The sequence below is a fragment of the Coturnix japonica genome, unplaced genomic scaffold (assembly GCF_054131305.1).
Source record: "Coturnix japonica strain WE unplaced genomic scaffold, WE-NBRP24 Scf085, whole genome shotgun sequence".
NCBI classification, from domain to species: Eukaryota; Metazoa; Chordata; class Aves; order Galliformes; family Phasianidae; genus Coturnix; species Coturnix japonica.
The window spans coordinates 190,412-196,871 of NW_028188988.1; the positions used below are offsets into that span (position 1 = coordinate 190,412).

Consider the following 6,460-nt stretch of genomic DNA (forward strand, 5'->3'; position numbering starts at 1 on the left):
CCCTTAATCCCAATGTTTAATCCCAATCCCAACCCCTTAATCCCAATCCCTTCCCCCTTAATACCAATCCTGACCCCTTAATCCCAATCCCTTCCCCTTAATCTCAATGTTTAATCCCAATCCCTTTAAATAATCCTGATCTCTTCCCCTTAATCCCAATCCTGACCCCTTAATCCCAATCCCAGCCCCTTAATCCCAATCCCGACCCCTTAATCCCAATGTTTAACCCCAATCCCTTCCCCTCAATCCCAACCCTTAATCCCAATCATTTCCCCTTAATCCTGATTCCTTCCCCTTAATCCCGATCCTTCCCCTTAATCCCAATGTTTAATCCCTATCCCTTCCCTTAATCCCAATCCCAACCCCTTAATCTCAATCCCTTCCCCCTAAGCCAAATCCCGACCCCTTAATCTCTATTCCTTCCCCTTAATCCCAATCCCTTCCCCTTAATCCCAACCCTTAATCCCGATCCTTTCCCCTTAATCCCAATCCTGACCACTTAATCCCAATGTTTAATCCCTATCCCTTCCCTTAATCCCAATCCCAACCCCTTAATCTCGATCTCTTCCCCTTAATCCCAATGTTTAATCTGAATCCTTTCCCTTTAATCCCATGGTTTAATCTCAATCCCTTCCCTTAATCCCAATATTTAATCCCAATCCCATCTCATAACCCCAATCCCATTCCGTAATCCCAATCCCATTTCATAACCTCAATCCCATCTCGCAATCCCAATCCCATTCCATAATCCCAATCCCATTCCATAGTCCCAATCCCATCCCATAATCCCAATCCCATCCCATAACCCCAATCCCATAGTCCTAATCCCATAATCCCAATCCCATCTCATAATCCCAATCCCATAATCCCAATCCCATAATCCTAATCCCATAATCCCAATCCCATCTCATAATCCCATCCCATAACCCCAATCCCATAATCCCAATCCCATAATCCCAATCCCATTCCATAATCCCAATAAACCCACGACTTCAAGATCCTTTAAGAATCCTTTTAACACAAAAAAATGGGGCAAAACCCCCCAATTTTCATACACAACCCCCCCCAAAACCCACCCAGGAGCCTTATGACCCCCAACAACGCATCCCTCCCCCCCATTTTCCTCCTAAATCCCCCATTTTTGGGACTCTCACAGCATCGAATTGGGTGAAGAAAGCTTCGGGTTTGCTCTCGACGTTTTCGGGGTCGGCCTTGACATCCACCATAGGGTTGAGGTTCTGGGCCCGTTCCAGCGACGCCTCGGCCCTATTGCGCCCCACAGAACCAGCAGGGACCAGGAATTGTGCCCGTGTGTCCTCAGGAGACACCTAAAATGGGGAGAAATAAGGGAATTTAGGGGTTATCCTGAGCCTGAGAGGGTAGAAATGGGGATTATGGGGGGCAGAGAGAACTTCTGGTGCCCGAAATGGATGAATTTCCACCTCGGTTTACCCCAAAATTGAGATATTTCCACCCAAAATAGTGATTCTAGGAGCAGTGGATGCCCCAAAATGGAACAATTTGTACCTTTAAGTGACCCAAAACAGGACAATTTTCCCCCAAAAAGAGCATTTTCACAGCAAAAAGGGTTTAAAAGCCCCAAAATTGAACAATTTCCCCCTTTAAACCCCTAAAATCGAGCAATTTCCCTTTTAAAACCCCTAAAACTGAACAATTTCTCTCTCAAAACCCCTAAAATTGAACAATTTCCCCCTTAAAACCCCTAAAATCCAACAATTTCCTCAAAAGAGCATTTTTGAGGGGGGAAAAGGGGGCTTAAATGTCCCAAAACAGAACATTTTCCCCTTCAGATGCCCCAAAACTGCCCCATTTCACCCCAAAAAACCCCATTTTGACACTAGGAATCCCTTCAGGTGACCCCAAAGACCCCAAAATCCCTCTTTTTCACCCCAAAAAGACCCCAATTTCCCCCTTTTTCACCCCAAAAAACCCCATTTTTACACTAGGAATCCCTTCATGTGCCCCCAAAAACCCCGTTTTTCACCCCAAAACCTGCCCATTTTCACCCCAAAAACCCCCATTTTTACACTAGGAATCCCTTCAGGTGCCCCCAAAAACCCCATTTTTCACCCCAAAAAGCCCCCAAAATCGCCCTTTTTCACCCCAAAAAGCCCCCAAAATCGCCATTTTTCACCCCAAAATCGCCCTTTTTCACCCCAAAACTGCCCATTTTCACCCCCAAACCCCCCATTTCGACACCAGGAATCCCTTCACGTGCCCCCAAAGACCCCAAAAACCCCATTTTTCACCCCAAATGCCCCAAAATCGCCCTTTTTCACCCCAAAAAGCCCCTCACCTGCTGATGATCCATCATTGTGAGCCCCTTTGACCCCAGCCAGGATCAGGTTCTTGGCCACCTCGGCCCCGAGCCCACGGAGCCCGACCAGCAGCACACGAGACGCCCGCAGGCTTTTTTTTGGGGTAAAAAACACAGAAATTGGGGTCGGGGGAAAAGGTGGGGTTGGAAATGGGGTAAAAAAGGGAGTTTTTAGGTGAGATTTGGGGTAAAATCGATGGGGTTTAGGGCTGGAGGGGGGTTAATGATGTTAATGCTAATGCCTTAATTCTAGTCCCATTTAATCCTATTAATCCCAATCCCAATTAATTCCATTTAATCCCAATTAATCCCAATTAATCCCAATTAATCCCAATTAATTAATCCCATTTAATCCCATTAAATCCCTTTAATCCCATTTAATCCTATTTAATCCCAATTAATCCCCTTTAATCCCATTTAATCCCATTTAATCCCTTTAAATCCCATTTAATCCAATTTAACCCCAATCCCATTAAATCCCATTTAATTCCTATTAATCCCATTTAATCCCATTTATTCCCATTTAATCCCATTTAATCCCATTTAATCCCTTTAAATCCCATTTAATCCCATTTAACCCCCTTTAATCCCATTTAATCCCTATTAATCCCATTTAATCCCATTTGATCCCATTTAATTCCTATTAATCCCATTTAGCCCATTTAATCCCATTTAATCCCAATTAATCCCAATTAATCCCATTTAACCCCTTTAATCCCAATTAATCCCAATTAATCCCATTTAATCTCATTTAATCCAATTTAATCCCATTTAATCCCATTTAATCCCAATTAATCCCATTTAATTCCTATTAATCCCAATTAATCCCAATTAATCCCATTTATCCCATTTAATCCTAATCCCATTTAATCCCTATAGCCCCATAAAGACCCCTATAGCCCCATAGAGACCCCATAAAGACCCCTATAGCCCCTTAAAGCCCCCATAAAGACCCCCATAGCCCCCTATAGCCCCATAGATCCCCCATAAAGACCCCTATAGCCCCATAGAGACCCCATAAAGACCCCCAGAGCCCTCTATAGCCCCCATAAAGACCCTATATAAGACCCCTAAACCCCTCTATAGCCCCTTAAAGCCCCCATAAAGACCCCCAGAGCCCCTATAGCCCCATAGATCCCCCATAAAGACCCCCATAGCCCCCTATAGCCCCATAGATCCCCCATAAAGACCCCTATAGCCCCATAGAGACCCCAGAGCCCCTTATAGCCCCATAGATCCCCCATAAAGACCCCTATAGCCCCATAGAGACCCCATAAAGACCCCCATAGCCCCATAGAGACCCCATAAAGACCCCCATAGCCCTCTATAGCCCCCATAAAGACCCCATATAAGACCCCCAAACCCCTCTATAGCCCCTTAAAGCCCCCATAAAGACCCTCTATGGCCCCCCAAAGCCTCCCCACATCCCCTCTTACCCTATAGAGCCCCCATAAAGACCCCCTATAGCCCCATGGAGACCCCATAAAGACCCCCAGAGCCCCATAGAGACCCCATAAAGACCCCCATAGCCCTCTATAGCCCCACAGAGCCACCATAAAGACCCCCATAGCCCCATAGAGACCCCATAAAGACCCCCATAGCCCTCTATAGCCCCCATAAAGACCCCCAGAGCCCCCTATAGCCCCATAGATCCCTCATAAAGACCCCTATAGCCCTATAGAGACCCCATAAAGACCCCCATAGCCCCATAAAGACCCCATAAAGACCCCTAAACCCCTCTATAGCCCCATAGATCCCCCATAAAGACCCCTATAGCCCCATAGAGACCCCATATAGACCCTCTATAGCCCCATAGAGACCCCATAAAGACCCCTATAGCCCCATAGAAACCCCATAAAGACCCCATATAGCCCCATAGATCCACCATAAAGACCCCTATAGCCCCATAGAGACCCCATAAAGACCCCTATAGCCCCATAGAGACCCCATAAAGACCCCTATAGCCCCATAGAGACCCCATAAAGACCCCCAGAGCCCCCCAGAGCCCCATAAAGACCCTCAGAGCCCCATAGAGACCCCATAAAGACCCCTATAGCCCTCTATAGCCCCCATAAAGACCCCATATAAGACCCCCAAACCCCTCTATAGCCCCTTAAAGCCCCCATAAAGACCCCCAGAGCCCCCTATAACCCCATAGATCCCCCATAAAGACCCCTATAGCCCTCTATAGCCCCATAGATCCCCCATAAAGACCCCCAGAGTCCTCTATAGCCCCCATACAGACCCCCAGAGCCCCCATAATGACCCCATAAGCCCCCTATACCCCCTTAAACCCCATAAGACCCCATTATAACACCCCAAGCCCCCCCTATACCCCCCCCATAGGCCTCACAGACCCTCCAACCCCCATATACCCCCCATAAAACCCCCCCAAAACGACCCCGTACCGTTTTTGGGCCTCCAACCCCCACAACCGGATCTGACGATCGTATTGAGCCGCTTCCTCCTCACTGATACCGCCGGGCCCCCCCCCTTCTCCTCCATCTTCTTTCTCCACCATTTCCCGCTCGGTCGCCTCCTCCGTTCTCCTCACAGAACGTTCGGCAATTTCCGTCAACCCACTTCGGTTCTCCTCACAAACGTTCGGTAATTTCCGTCACCCTCTTCGGTTCCCTTCGTTAACAGTTCGGCACTTTCCGCCACCCTTCGGTTCCCTTCGTTAACAGTTCGGCACTTTCCGCCACCCTTCGGTTCTCTCCGTTAACCACTCGGAACTTTCCGTCACTCCCTCGGTAACTTCCGCTACTATTCGGCTCCCTTCGCTATCTCTCGGTACTTTCCGTCACCCACTCGGAACTTTCCGTCACCCCCTCGGTACTTTCCGTCACCCCCTCGGTATCTTCCGCTACTATTCGGCTCCCTTCGCTATCTCTCGGTACTTTCCGTCACCCCTTCGTCTCTCTCCGCCCTCCATTCGGTTATCTCCGCCCCAACTTCGTCAATCTCCGCCCTCCCTTCGTGCTTTTCCGCCTTCATCATCGTCAATCTCCGCCCCAACATCGGCAATCTCCGCCCCAACATCGGCAATCTCCGCCCTCCCTTCGGTTATTTCCGCCTTCATCATTGTCAATCTCCGCCCCAACTTCGTCTATCTCCGCCCCAACTTCGTCAATCTCCGCCCTCCCTTCGTCAATCTCCGCCCTCCCTTCGTCAATCTCCGCCCCAACATCGTCAATCTCCGCCCCAACTTCGTCAATCTCCGCCCTCCCTTCGGCAATCTCCGCCCCAACTTCGTCAATCTCCACCCTCCCTTCGTGCTTTTCCGCCTTCATCATCGTTAATCTCCGCCCCAACTTCGTCAATCTCCGCCCCAACATCGGCAATCTCCGCCCACCCTTCGGCAATCCCCGCCCCAACTTCGTCAATCCCCGCCCTCCCTTCGGTTATTTCCGCCTTCATCATCGTCTATCTCCGCCCCAACATCGTCTATCTCCGCCCCAACTTCGGCAATCTCCGCCCCAACATCGGCAATCTCCGCCCCAACTTCGGCAATCCCCGCCCCAACTTCGGCAATCTCCGCCCCAACTTCGGCAATCTCCGCCCCAACTTCGGCAATCTCCGCCCCAACATCGTCAATCTCCGCCCCAACTTCGTCAATCTCCGCCCCAACTTCGTCAATCTCCGCCCTCCCTTCGTCAATCTCCGCCCCAACTTCGGCAATCTCCGCCCCAACTTCGTCAATCTCCACCCTCCCTTCGTGCTTTTCCGCCTTCATCATCGTTAATCTCCGCCCCAACTTCGTCAATCTCCGCCCCAACATCGGCAATCTCCGCCCTCCCTTCGTGCTTTTCCGCCTTCATCATCGTTAATCTCCGCCCCAACATCGGCAATCTCCGCCCCAACTTCGTCAATCTCCGCCCCAACTTCGTGCTTTTCCGCCTTCATCATCGTTAATCTCCGCCCTCCCTTCGGCAATCCCCGCCCCAACTTCGGCAATCTCCGCCCTCCCTTCGGTTATTTCCGCCTTCATCATCGTTAATCTCCGCCCACCTTCGTCAATCTCCGCCCACCTTCGTCAATCTCCGCCCCAACATCGGCAATCTCCGCCCCAACTTCGTCAATCTCCGCCCTCCCTTCGGCAATCTCCGCCCTCCCTTCGGC

The 6,460-nt window shown here is 49.9% G+C and overlaps 1 pseudogene across 1 annotated transcript; it reads right to left on the reverse strand.

Moving 5' to 3' along the window:
• Positions 1–998: 998 nt before the first annotated feature.
• Positions 999–4,904, reverse strand: LOC146751484 (SUMO-activating enzyme subunit 1-like; annotated as a pseudogene). The gene is made up of 3 exons (XR_014941506.1): positions 4,747–4,904; positions 2,318–2,430; positions 999–1,328 (listed from the first exon to the last, which is right to left on the reverse strand). The product of XR_014941506.1 is annotated as an SUMO-activating enzyme subunit 1-like (transcript).
• Positions 4,905–6,460: the final 1,556 nt, after the last annotated feature.